A 15,089-nucleotide genomic window follows, 5' to 3' on the forward strand; every position below is an offset into this window, starting at 1 on the left:
CCCACCCCATCTTCCAATCCCAGCCCCAGCTGTGTATTCACTATACCACCTGACCTTCCCCTCTCCGATGCTAAACGTTCAGTGCTCAGCAAAGGACTTAGTTTCATACCCTTACGCCCTCACCTCAATGAATTTCGGGCTCGGCATGATGCTGAACTCTTCTTCCGCCGTCTTCGTCTCCGGGCTCACTTATTTTGGCAGGAGTCCTCTCCCCGTTCAATGGATCCTTTCACCCACCTCCAATATTCTCCCTCCACCTGAACCCCTCCCTCTGGATTCTTACCTTCTCTTGATCTTTTCATTGAGAACTGTCGGCGCGACATTAGTCATCTCAATTTCTCTGCTCCTCTCACCCATTCTAATCTCTCTCTCTCTGAACTTACTGCACTCCATTCTCTCAGGTCCAACCCTGACATTGTCATCAAACCCGCTGACAAGGGTGGTGCTGTTGTTGTCTGGCGCACTGACCTCTACCTCGCGGAGGCTGAGCATCAACTCACAGACACTTCCTCCTACCTCTCCCTGGACCATGACCCCACCACTGAACATCAAGCCATTGTTTCCAGGACTGTCACTGACATCTTCTCCTCTGGGGATCTTCCTCCCACAGCTTCCAACCTGATAGTCCCCCAACCTCGGACGGCCCGCTTCTACCTCCTACCCAAAATCCACAAACAGAACTGTCCTGGTAGACTGATCGTCTCAGCTTTCTCCTGCCCCACAGAACTCATTTCTCGTTTTCTTGACTCCCTTCTCTCTCCCCTTGTCCAGTCCCTTCCCACCTACATCCGTGATTCCTCTGACACCTTACGTCACATCAACAATTTCCAGTTCCCTGGCCCCAACCGCTTCCTCTTCACCATGGACGTCCAATCCCTCTGCACCTCCATTCCTCACCAGGATGGTCTGAGGGCTCTTAGCTTCTTCCTCGAACAGAGGCCCGAACAATCCCCATCCACCACTACTCTCCTCCGTCTGGCTGAACTTGTTCTCACACTGAACAATTTCTCCTTCAACTCCTCTCACTTCCTCCAAATGAATGGTGTGGCTATGGGTACCCACATGGGCCCCAGCTATGCCTGTCTCTTTATGGGGTATGTGGAACATTCCTTGTTCCAGTCCTACTCCGGCCCCCTTCCACAACTCTTTCTCCGGTACATCGATGATTACTTCGGTGCTGCTTCATGCTCTCATCGGGACTTGGAAAAATTTATTAATTTTGCTTCCAATCTCCACCCCTCCATCAGTTTCACGTGGTCCATCTCTGACACTTCCCTTCCCTTCCTTGACCTCTCTGTCTCAATTTCTGGTGATAGACTGTCCACCAATATCCATTACAAACCTACCGACTCCCACAGCTACATTGACTACAGCTCCTCACACCCCGCTTCCTGTAAGGACTCCTTCCCATTCGCTCAGTTCCTTCGCCTCCGTCGCATCTGTTCCGATGATGCTACCTTCAAAAACAGTTCCTCTGACATGTCCTCCTTCTTCCTTAACCGAGGTTTTCCACCCACGGTTGTTGACAGGGCCCTCAACTTTGTCCGGCCCATCTCCCGCGCATCCGCCCTCACGACTTCTCCTCCATCCCAGAAACATGATAGGGTCCCCCTTGTCCTCACTTATCACCCCACCAGCCTCCGCATTCAAAGGACCATCGTCTGCCATTTCCGCCAACTCCAGCATGATGCCACCACCAAACACATCTTCCCTTCACCCCCCCTATTGGCATTCCGTAGGGATTGTTCCCTCCGGGACACCCTGGTCCACTCCTCTATCACCCTCTACTCCTCAACCCCCTCCTATGGCACCACCCCATGCCCACGCAAAAGATGTAACACCTGCCCCTTCACTTCCTCTCTCCTCACCGTCCAAGGGCCCAAACACTCCTTTCAAGTGAAGCAGCATTTCACTTGCATTTCCCCCAACTTAGTCTACTGCATTCGTTGCTCCCAATGTGGTCTCCTCTACATTGGAGAGACCAAAGGTAAACTGGGTGACCGCTTTGCAGAACACCTGCGGTCTGTCCGCAAGAATGACCCAAACCTCCCAGTCGCTTGCCATTTTAACACTCCACCCTGCTCTCTTGCCCACATGTCTGTCCTTGGCTTGCTGCATTGTTCCAGTGAAGCCCAACGCAAACTGGAGGAACAACACCTCATCTTCCGAATAGGCACTTTACAGCCTTCCGGACTGAATATTGAATTCAACAACTTTAGATCTTGAGCTCCCTCCTCCATCCCCACCCCCTTTCTGTTTCTTCCCCCTTCCTTTTGTTTTTTCCAATAAATTATATAGATTTTTCTTTTCCCACCTATTTCCATTATTTTTAAATATTTTTAAATCTTTTATGCTCCCCCCCACCCCCACTAGAGCTATACCTTGAGTGCCCTACCATCCATTCTTAATTAGCACATTCGTTTAGATAATATCACCAACTTTAACACCTATGTGTTCTTTTGTTCTGTTGTCTGTGACATCTTTTGATGATCTGCTTCTATCACTGCTTGTTTGTCCCTACAACCTCACCAACCCCCTCCACTTCTCTCCCCCCACCCAAACCCCACCCCCACTCCCCAACACACACACACACACACCTTAAACCAGCTTATATTTCACCCCTTTCATGGATTCACTCAGTTCGGTCGAAGGGTCATGAGGACTCGAAACGTGAACTCTTTTCTTCTCCACCGATGCTGCCAGACCTGCTGAGTTTTTCCAGGTAATTCTGTTTTTGTTTTGGATTTCCAGCATCCGCAGTTTTTTTGTTTTTGTCAATATCCGGTGTTGTTGGTCACACCATTAAAAAAAGTAAAACAAAATGGGGGAACAAAAGATCACCTGTGACCAGTCTCTCTTGTGCTTAAGGTGCTTTAAATTTACATTTATGGATGCTCTTGTCTAGGTGCTGCCCCTTCACTGGCACCGGCATTGGAGGTAGCCTGCTCACTCTGCTGTCTAGTTGGCCTTGATGACCTTGGCGGTCGTCCTCTGCCAGTGGCCCTGCCTGGGAGGGGGTGGCCAGTGAGAACGCTGGCATCTCCCCAGTTGTTGCAACCTCATCAGATGCCACTGTCACTGGCAGAGGGGCAGAGAAGCTGCTGCCATCATCCAGAGGGCCCTGTGATGAGCCCGCAGAGACGACAAGCAGCTCGTGCACCAAAGTGAGGTCGCTGTGGACCTCCCTGCTCACCATTGACGAATGGGCATCTAACGGGATACTGGGTGCCCCATCCACCTCATACACGGACACTGGCCATCTGAGGTCAGTGCTTGTGTGAGGGCTTGCAGATCCGAACACTACCCCAGGAACGCCTGATTCTGTTCCTGGAGCAGCCTCTCCATCAGAGTTGCCACTCTCTTCATAGAGGAGGCATTGCACTCGGCCATGAGGGTCAACACAGTGCTCAGGCCCAGCAGGGACTCATACACAACAGAGACCATGGCATGCATACCCTCTTGGATTTCCACCAAAATCCTCCCGCATGGCCCGCTGGATATCCGGCATCTGTTGCCTAATGGACGACTCATCATCAGCCTTTGACTGAGCATCGTCCTAGTCTCCAGCAGTCCTACACCTGCCAGCACCCTGGGCACTCTCTGCCCCTCAAGCAAGTGTGAAGCGCACTCACCAACGTGCACCGAGATACTAGCTGCCGAACTAATGACCACCGAGGTGCTGCTATCTGCGCTGGTGCCTGCTTCAGAGAGTGGGTGTGATGCTAGTGCTTCGGGAGCATGGTGGTCCTCCGATGTCAGGGGTAGCAGCTGGAGGTTCTGCTCTTGGCTGCTTGGTGGCAGATCTAAGGCAGAAGAAAGACATGTCACTAGTTTAAGCCACCACACTGTCACTGTGCATGCCAGGCACCCTAGTGAGACAATGGCGATCTGCATCATAGTGTCATCGTCTTTCAATGAACAACGAGGAATCCAGTCTGGAGGCTCCCATCAATGATAAGATGCACAAGATTGTTTGTAGCATCTGAAACTCTCACCTCAGTGCACTGCACTCTTACAATTCTCTTACACCCCAGCCTCACATCATAGTAATGCATATCGCCTCTCGAGTTCCAAGGCCTCCTGCTTGTACTGGGAGAGGATGAGGAAGTGTGGGGGTCCTCCTCCACTCTATGACCTTTCAATATTGCTATGGCTCATCTTCTCCTGAAAGGACAGAGGGGCATTGATTAGTCCACTTTCCACCTGCAGCGCCATTGCAGCCTCGCCAACCCCAGCTGAGCACCTTGCAGGGCACATCCGAGTCACGGCCCTCAAGACGCAAGGCACTCTGTCCAAGCAGCCAGGGGGCACCTCTTTGGCTAGGTCCGGCGTGATTGGCACTCCGACTCTAACACCCATGAGCTCCACGGGAGGGATGGTCAGCCCAAAACAATTCAATAAAGTGACCCAGGCCAACACGGTATACACCCTTCCTAAGCACAGCAGGTCATCGATGCACTTCCAGCAATGCACCCAGGTGCGCCGCACCAAGTCATGGCTGCTCACCTGGGCTTGCCAACTCCTCCTATGCCCTCTTAGTGAGGTGCAGTGCCCTCCTCCTCACATCTCTGGGGACAATGGTGTCCCTTCTGGCAGCCACCGCCTCCAGGAGGGCGGCGAGGCACTCAACAGAAAAACAGGATGCCGAGTACCCAGCCGACCTCACCACCCGCCTGGGCTCTACACCTTTGTTTGCAGCCATGTCGCTAATGCAAATCTGACGTGGGCAGCCTCCCTGAACAGCCTGTGCCCTTTTTGAACCGGCCACCAGGTCGCCATTGGACCCAGCGATCAGCAAGCCCCCGCCCCTTCTCAGACGTTCGGCAGCCGGCGTTCATGCTGGGCGGGCCTTAATTGGCTCGCCAGCATGAAATCGCAGTTGGGCCCCGATCGCAGGCAAGCCTGCCTGACAAGGGCAAAACTCTGCCCCATGTATCTGTAATGACAGTTAGATCCAAACTATTTATCTCTATTTGTGCCAGTAGTTCATACATCTTTTTGCAATGCTTTGCACATTTAGATAAAGAGACTTTAAACTGATATTCACACACCCCACTATATCGTATCCTTCACAGGCTTGACTCACACCTCAGACATGCCTCACATCTCCTCAGCCATGTGAGGCATCTGTTATAAATACTGAGTTCATGGTTCATGTTAATGTTTTAGAAGTAATTTTTAGCTCTGCGAAGGATAAGGTTTAACTGTAGAAAATGGGATAAATGCAACTAAAGCAGCTTGAAGATTATTACACTTAAAAGGTTGGACCATGTTGACTTGAGGAGTTAACAGCTCGAAAGGTAAGATCATGAAACAGCAGATGGGCTTACTTAGCTGGAGAATTGGAAACAAGGGGCAGAATTTTCTGTGCCTGTTGGCAGGGGGCGTGTTTGGCAGTGTGAGCAGACAATATGGCAAGAAGTCCAAAAACCGGTTTCACGACATCATGAAACCATTTTGCAATCATCCACTCTGCCTGTCAATGGCGGTCCTTGTTTCCCACCTTCAGACATTGGGAACTCCACTGTAATACATCTGCATATTATTATAAGCCCAGCTCAATGGAATCACCCCCCATGCTGGACCGTCCACGCACAACAGAGTGCAATCATGCCAATATGTTTCACAACTGTACAAAAGCGATGTGCACCTGGCGAGCTGCACTTCACTCGGGACTTCAAGGTTTGTTTGCCTACTTTGCATCGGGCAACATTCGTGGTCATCAGCGCCAGGCTTTGCAGACAGCACCACATCACTTTTGTGAAGACTCAAGGGCAGTTTTCTACCTACCAGACCAGCCATAAGGCAGGGGTGGCTTTTCAATGGCTGCAGGGCTAGGGCTTGCTTGGGGAAGGGGGAGAAGTGGCCTCAGGCAAGGTCTGTACAGGGGAAGGTGGGCATCCCAGTTTTGTGTGGGGGCACCTGCTGATCTTTGCAAGTGGCTTCAAGTTGGTGAGGGCTGAGGAGGCAATCTCCAGAGCAGATGAGGCCAGATGGAGATGTGAGAATGTGTGAGAGAGTGAGTGGTGATGTCCCTTGAGCTGGCAGTGAGTGGGATGCCAGTGAATGTGTGATGGGCTTGAGTGTGAGAGTTTAGAATGATGAGATGGTTGCCTTCCCCTGGCAGCATGGATGAGATCACTCACCTTTCTGCATTCGATGGCCAACCTCTTCTGCGCAGCATTGGCACTGATCACCACTGCCATCGTCTACCAAGCTGGATTGGTGAGATTGCTGCCCCTCCTGCAGCCAAAGCAGGGATAGAAGACTTCATGGTGGGCCCCCAAGGCATCCAAAACTCATTCCAGGGATGCATCACTGAATTGGGTACTGCAGTCTTCTTGCCTTTCGGGCCATGTCTTCTGTTCGGCAGTCCAGGACTAGAAGCACTGAGAGGTGTGCATGCAGCTGCACTCTAAATATGGCAGTCGGCATGATGAAGCAGCGAGGTGGTGGCATGGCGGGCAAGTGAGAGCCCACCTGCCATTGAAACAGCATGCTTCCCGGGAATGCATGATTAATGAGGCAGGATTGGAAAGAAACAGTGTGAAAAGTTGCCATTGTGGCCGGCGAGTCAAACATTTCCTGTCAGCTACCGTACTTAGTGCAAAACTGAGATGATTCTGCCCAAGGTGTCTGTACTGCTTGCAAAGAAATGCAGCCCAGCGAATTGTTTTTCTTGGAGTTAAAGCGACAAATAATTTAAAAGCGTTCAGGGAGCCCTGGAAGACTATGTCATCATGGAGATGGGTGGAGCTTAAGAAAGTTCTAGGGTTTCAATTTATCTGTGTGTCTGCTGAGGGAGTGAGTGTTCTGCAGCATGGGAAACAGCCATATGAAAAAGGTGCTGCTGTTATCAGCCTGTAGACAGCAAAAATGTTAGAGCTCAAAAACCCTGGAGGCCATTTATAGCTTGGTGTAGCCAGGGAGATTAGAACTTGGTGAAATCCAGGGGCACTGCCCAGTGAATCTAGCTGGCTATGAAAGAACTGACATGATGCCAATAAGTAGAGGCTGGAGCGCAGACTCAGAGGTCCAGGGGAACAGAGTCTCAGGAGATGAGATTGAAACCCTGGAAGATCGCAGTCGTTGAGGCAGTCTGAGTTGAAGCGGCTTTGGGGGAATTTAGAGGCTTGATATTTGAAAGTGAAAAGTTTGGAGTCCCACATGAGGGAGACAGAGTTTCAATGAGATTGGTTGACTCACAATGTTTGCTGTTTGGGTGAGTTGCTGAGAAATCCATGGGATCTGACTTTGTCACATTTGCTATTTATTATACAGTGTGGCATGTTTGACCACAGTTTGCCTATTATTTCACATGTACCTCATATTAACCCTGAATGTAAGATAGATATTGTAAATTGTTTTATCTTTTTGACCTTGTATAGTAAAGTTTGTTTTTGTTTGTTCAAAACCCATGGAATCTTGGCTTTATTCACTGAGCAAGTGTCTTGAATCTCAAACTTTGTCTACTTTAAACAAAACGTTATTGTCCCGAACTGGATCACACCAGAAACTTTAGGGTTGGGTCCAGGATCATAACACATTACACACAAACAAACATACCTTTTGGTTTTATTCATTCATGTAAGCATTGCTGGCATGACCACAATTTGTTGCATATCCCTAGCTGCCCTTGAGAAAGTGGTGATGAGCCACCTTCTTGAACTGCTGCAGTTCATGCAGTGTAAGTGCACCCACAGTGCTATTAGGAAGAGAGCTCAATACTCTTATTCAGACTCACCACTCTTTCTCTTACAGGACAAGATAGCACATCATTGACAGCAGCAAGGCATGACCAGGAAAGGCAAGTATGACATCACCCTTGAGGAGACAATGCTGGCTGTGTTCGTGAGGGGAGTGGGAGGCACTGTGATCATAAGCAGAACAGGGGCATGGTCTCTAAAGATATGTGACCACTCCAGCTTCCTTACCACCCGCACAACTATTCCTCATCCCTATCCCCTAAAGCTGACCTCATTCTCAATTTCCCTATTGTGCTCATCATACATCCTCCCATAGTAGCAACACACACAGCAACCAAACCCTACTAGTTTTATCACTGCAACCTCCCAGGAGCAAGATACACTTCACCATCCCCAACTCCCCAACTTGGAGGAAGTGGAAGACAAGCGCAAGATATCTTGATCTTCCCAGAGGAAGTAGAGGTGGTGGAGTAGAGCGAGGGAGCATACACTGTGATAATGGCCACCTAGGTCACAGGCACTAGCTCAGAGATTAACACCATATAATTCATTTTTAATTAATTAACTTTAATGCTAAGTTAGAAGAGGGATTGCAATAATGTCACATACCAGGCTCTAGTTGGCAGCAGCCATACCAGGTGGAAGGGAGACCACAGGTTCTACCTTGCTGGGAGGTAAGGATGCATGCTATTTCTGCTGTAGGGGAGTCAGTTGAGCATCTTGCAGGGCCAAGCTTCAGAACGAGGTAGATGAGTCTGATAAATGAAATGCTTTGTTCATTGGAGCACCTGCCTGAAAATTTATGGGTCATGGACAGAAGGAATGGAAGAGTCTGCCTCTAACTATGTCCATGACTTGATGCAGTGCCTCCATCATCCTTTCCAGCATGGAGAGGCTGATTCTAGCCAGAAACTTCTGGATCCCAACATCATGCAACATCTGATGACTGAAGTCACAGCTTGCAAAGCAATCATTGCTACTCCTATAGAGTTCTAAACAATGTATGTGTAACACCAAACTGTAGCAGCAGAAGCTCAGGCAGTTGCCATGGTGTCTCTGGGCTTCTTGCTTGAAAAGGACTTGCAGAGTGTCTCTGATCCTCAGAGATCTGTCCTCCACCAGCTCACTGTGCTGGCTGCAGAATCCCTGAGGTAGTGCCATGGCAGCAGAAAGCTACTTGCCTCTCTCTGACTGCCAACATTGCTGCTTCCCTCCCTATCCCTCCACCATTGTGCTTGCAGTTGCCTGTCAGCACAGTGGCCCAGACTGCTCAGGTCCATGATGAGAAGGTGCAGCCTGAGGTGGAACCTTTAAGGCTCATAGTCTCTTGAGGGTTTGGCAGGAAAACATCTTAACGGCCTTCCTTAGATTCTTAGTAACCATGCATCTTGCCGGTTGCTACCATGGGGTTTGTACTTTACAGAATCACTAGATTAGGCAAGAGTACGTATAGGATAGCCAGGAAAGATAAACACCAGGGTGAATAGTTTCATATTCGCATTCAACAGTTTTAACTGTTCAAATGCCCCACAGCAGATTCTTCTCATCAGTAAGGCAGACACAGTAGTTGGAAGCTGTGGGGGCTGCAGGAGAATATGTAGCCATGAATGCTATGAAACTGCTCATGTACCAATGCTTCTCTCTGTCTGCTGGAGAAGGACGTGCACAATAAGTGTGAATGTGCAAAGACAAGGGGAAAAATGCCTGTCATCAGGATCCTAACTCAGTTCAAGGAATAGGCCACAGAGCTGACAGGAAAAGAAGGTGACCAGGCTTGTGCCAAAAGGGAAATCGGATTTGTCCAACCATCTTGTGAGAATGCCTCTAGTCTGCTCCTCCCAGCTGGACATGAAGCAACAATGCCTTATACATATGTTAAGGAAGGTTCACGGCTCACGGCACTAATAATTCTTCATGTTCTTCAATGCAGCCTCCGCAGTCCACTTCCACCCTAGGCATGAGGAGAAGACCCCCGTCCTACACCCAACTCTGCCTCCAGTTCCAAGTCTACCTCTAAGGAGGAAGAGTTGAGGCCCTCAGAGATTACACTGTCAAGGTGTTCCTCTGCACCCTCCACCAACAAAGAAACATTCACCTCTGCGTAACCTATCTAGATAAAGCTTGGCGTCACAATCTGGTGATCATTACACGGGCCTGCAGCTGGCAGATGAAGTAAGGGCTGAGGTCTCTTGGAGGACGTCTTGAGAACAGGCCCCTGGAACGCAGATGATGAGCCTTTGAACTCGGCCATTAATTATATGATGGAGAGGCAGAGACAATCAGGAAAACATCTGGCAAGATTTTTTTCACTTATTCATCAGATGTGGGCATCACTAGCTAAGCCAGCATTTATTGCCCATCCTAATTGCCATTCAGAAGGTGGTGGTGAGCCTCCTTCTTGAACCACTGCAGTCCATGTGGTATAGGGACACTCACAATGCTGTTAGGAGTTCCATGATTTTTACCCAGCAACAGTGAAGGAATGGCAATGTAATTCCAAGTCAGGGTGGTGTGTGGCTTTGAGACCGTGCATCTGCTGCCCTTGACCTTCAAAGTGGTAAATTGTGCATTAGGAAGGTCCTGTTGAAGGAGTCTTGAGATGCTGCAGAGTCTTGTAGATGGTACACATTGCTGCCACTGTGCATCGGGGGTAGAGTGAGTGAATGTTGAAGGTGGTGGATGGGGTGCCAATCAAGTGGCTGCTTTGTCCCGAATGGTGTCAAGCTTCTTGAGTGTTGTTGGATTTTCATGCATCCAGGTGAGTGGAGAGTATTCCATCACACTCCTGATTTGTACCTTGTAGTCAGTGGACAGGCTTTGAGGAGTCAAGAGGTCAGTTACTCTGCACAAAATTTCCAGCCTCTGACCTGTTCTTGTAGCGACAGCATTTATATGGCTGGTACCATTCAGTTTCTGGTCAATGGAGACATGAGGCTATATCCCATTAATTTTGAAAATATAATTTTCAACTTTCAGTTGACTGTAAATTTTGCAATTTGAAATGAGACAGAACAAACTATGTAAAAGGCAAGGCCACCTTCCAAGGTGAAGGTGAAAAATTAACAAACCACCTACAGGGGAGTGTGAAGAGAGAAACATTTCGTAGAACTCAACGTCTCATCAAAACTCATCACTGTCGAAGGAAGAGACATAAGATCCAAAGTGCTGGATATTGAAACAATGGGTGTTACAGAATTTTATGTTTTTGATTATCAGGTTTGCTTTGTCCAGCGGACGCTAGCTGTGTCATTGACTTTAACACATTAGTTGGTGCTTGAAACATTACAGGCAGAGACCAATTAATTGAACATTGGTAGTTTACTGGGACTACAAACAGAGCACTAACAACATGTGTGCTTCCTCAATCAACTCCAGCTCTAGACTTCCTGTTACCCAAGAAGCCCCTGCTGTGTAGCGATTGGTCAATACAGTCACATGGCCAACCAACTACATTCTCTTAAAGGTACATAGCACTCTACTTTACCACACAGGCAGACCCACCCAGGCTCCTTGGAAATACACAATGGGTGAGTATAACTGCAGAGAAAGTTTTCAGTAGATGAAAACTCTTTCTATCTGTCTTTTAGAACAAATGTATTAGCCTGTTCGGATGCCAGTGTTACTAGAAATCTAGCAGTGAACTGAGATGTCATAATAATTGCAACATCTTCTTCATCTGACCACATCCATGAAACTAGCTAACCCAAATCAGCTGCAGGATTTTAAAAATCTATGCCTCAAGGACAATCAAAGGACACTTAACCGTATATTCTTTAAACCTTTTTTCATTGGATGCTAACTTTCCTTATTTCTGATACCTTTGTGTGTGACATTGTGTTTTTATTTTTTCTCCGGTTTAGTGGTTAATAAATTTGCCCTTTCTTTAACTCAAGGAAGCCTTGTTTGATTGACTCCTTATTGATCACAGCTTAAATAGTGAAGTAGATTTGGATTTGGAAACAGCATATCCCCATGAAAAAGAAACTTAAACCTTTGTTATGACCAACCAAGGAGGCTGAATAGAGGCAGCCAGTTCACTCCTTCTAACCTGGGAGACTGAGTGATGGTAATGCCATTGAATGCCAGCAGGACATGGTTTGATTCTCTCTTGTTGAAGATGGTCATTGTTGGGCACTTCTATGGCGCAAATGTTACTTGCCACTTATCAGCCAAGCCTGAATGTTGTCCAGGTCTTTCTGCATATGAACATGGACTGCTTCAGTATCTGAGGAATCAGAAAAGCTGCTGAACATTATGCAATCATCAGTGAACACCCCCACCTCTGACCTTACGATGGAGGGAAGGTCATTGATGAAGCAGCTGAAGATGACTGGACCTAGGACACTACCCTGAGGAACTCCTTCAGTGGTGTCCTGGGACTGAGATGGTTAACCTCTAACATCCACAACCATCTACCTTTGTGTTCAGAATGGCTCCAAGCGAGAGTATGATTCTAGAGGCCTCTAGGCCTCGGACCACCAGAGGACATCAGCCAAGGTCATCTCAGGCAAATCTCTTCCTGTCTCTACAGATTCTACCAGACCTGCTGAGTTTTTCCAGCAGTTTCTGTTTTTATTTCTGATTTCCAGCATCCGCAGTATTTTGCCTTCAGCTTTTTCTCCTGTCAAGTATACGTAGTCCAGGTCTCACTACTGTGCTGAGGATGCAGGCTGCGTAGATTTGTAATTTGGTGTTCAGTCAGGTTGCAGTTGTCCCACCATGCTGACTTTGAAAAATATCCCCATTCCTTAATTGTCATTGGTAAAAATTCTGGAACTCCCTCTCCAACTGTTCTGTGTGTGCACCTACACCACAAGGACCTCAGTAGTTAAAGAAGGTGGCTTACCACCATCTTCTCAAGAGCCATTAGGAGTGGGCAATAAATGCTACATTTGTCTGTGATGCCCACATCCCATGAACAAATAAATGGAATGAAACTGACATCCTAGGGAGCATTTTAAGAGTGAAATCACAAAGCTTGATGTCAGCTCCAGTCAAAGGCTGGTGTTTGCAGAATTTGTTATGAAAGCCTGAATTCATAGCTTCAAGGGTCATTTCCAACTTTGGATATACTTTTAACTACATTGGAGTTTACACAGTTTTATCTAGTGTTAATTTGGTGTTATGTCATCATTGCAGCATGGCAACCTCTCATGAAGCATTTGCCTGAACCTCTGAGGAGCAGCAACAACAACTATTGATGTCTTTTCGACAACCAGCTGCTACTTCAAAATGACAGAGAGGATGAACACGGAGCTCCAGCTCGAATGAGGCACTATCTCTCAGCATAGGGTAAAAAGAAGGCAATCAGTTATGCATGTAAAGCTCTCACGTACTTCTGTAAAACTCCCTAATGCTGCTGTTCCCAAGGAGCAGAAGCATAAATTAGATGCAATAGAAATTAACCATTCCTTTGAGAGCAATGAGCCATCATGGGCTCATAGCTTTGAGCGCCCTAGTAGATTCGTGGAAACTCATTTGACCTCAAATCATAGGTTCTCACAAGCCTGTCTGCCATGTCTCACTAGTGCCCTGGCTTCTTCAGCAGCCTCATCACCTCCCTCAGCATCTCCGTCGTTCCCCCCACCCCACCCGCTCTGAGGAGACATGTGGCTCGTTCATCTTCCTATCTGGTAATTGTTCACCCTGTCACTCAGCTGGGTTGTGAAGGGCACAGCAACCAATCACAATCCTGGCAACATGTTCTGTCGAGTACCCAAGTGCATCGCCTGAGTTGTCCAGGCAATGGAACTTCACCTTCAGTAGACCAATTGCCAGTTCAATGATGGCCCTTGTTGATAAATGGCAGCATTATACTACTGTTTTGGGGTTCCAGACTGGAATCTTCTTTACCCCAAAGCCAGTATAGGTGCTGGGCTCAACTGGCTGAACATTGCCAATGGAAGCCATGATCTGTGAACATTTTGCAGGAATTGTTTGATTGACTTTCTCCAGAAACCTCCCCCTCGCCGCCATGACCTTTGTGCCCTTCTCAGTCTACTCATATCTTTGGTGAAAACATGCCCTGCATCCACCCTGGTGAGACTCATCCTGCAAGTACCAAGGCTAGTTCTCCTCTCCTTCATGCAGCCATGTGCAAGGAATCTGCAGCCTCGAGCATTACACTGCAAGCCATGATAGTGCAACTGAGCTCATTCTGATTCTTGCTGGCCTTCCTCATTCCCCTGCGAAACACCCCTGCAACTGTTGAATTGACAGCATGGTAGCCACCTCTCTGTGTCATTCAGAATCATCCACCTGCAATGAAGGCTCCTCGATGACATAGCATTGCTACAAACACTGCCTCTAACATGTCCCCCACCACCCCTCCAACCAATATTGCAGAGTGTGAGTTGCCCTTCAGCTCAGACTTCAATGCATCACCTGACCTGGTTGGGATCTCGGTGTTGTGATTACTCAGCTAAATGCAAGTTTCTGTTTGTCTTCACATTCATTTGGGAATGTGAGCAATCCAGGAGCTAATGGAACCAGAGCTGAGACCCCTCGCCTTCCATTGTGCAGTATCAGTGAGGGGCTGCATAGTGAGCCTCCATCAAGTTACAATGGAACATCTTCATTTTTTATTTGATTTCATCACCCTCAATCCTCCCCCATGACATACCAACTTCCCCCCCCCCATCACCATAGACAGTCTTATGTTTTCTTTTGCCCTCCTCTCTGTCAACTTTAAAGACCAGCCCCCCCCCCACCCAATCCCAGTCACTCTGGAACCATTCACCCTCACTTTGGATCTTTCTGCTGTTCCACCTGAGCCCACATCTGTCGACCTCCCCATGCACAGTCTGATCCTCACACTGTCGCTTATCCATTTCACCTGCTCCCACACCTTCACAAGCCTATCTCATGAGACCATTCATTTCTCTCATGTTAATATGCAATTCCCACATTTCATTGTCTCCCTTTTCCCTGTCACTGTAATTTCCCCCTTGGCTTTCCAATTGCCTGTGTTGGATTCCTGAGACCCTTCTGCCAACCCAACTAACCATGCCTTTAGTTCCATCCCTGCCTGACACCCTTATTTATCTCACGTTTAGCTTCACCACTGAGATTCACATTACACCCTTTTCTGATTGCCCCGTACAGCATTCCAGCTATAAGCTGGCCTCCCTGCTTCCCTTGGGCAGCCTTATTGCCCCAACCAGGCTGCCTCCCTTGACTGGACACCAACCATTCTGGGTCATAGCCTGGCAATGAAGGAATCTCTGTAAGAGGCATAAAGCAGTATGTACTCACCACAGTGTTCAGGAAGAAGTCTACCTCGCCTGGTGTATGTCTCATATATATGGTCGGGTTTACGAAGGCACATTTTTCTTGCTCATTAATAACAAGATTAGGACTGTGAGTGTAATACCAGCAGGCTGG

Source organism: Carcharodon carcharias, chromosome 1 (genome assembly GCF_017639515.1).
Source record: "Carcharodon carcharias isolate sCarCar2 chromosome 1, sCarCar2.pri, whole genome shotgun sequence".
In the NCBI taxonomy this organism is placed as follows: domain Eukaryota; kingdom Metazoa; phylum Chordata; class Chondrichthyes; order Lamniformes; family Lamnidae; genus Carcharodon; species Carcharodon carcharias.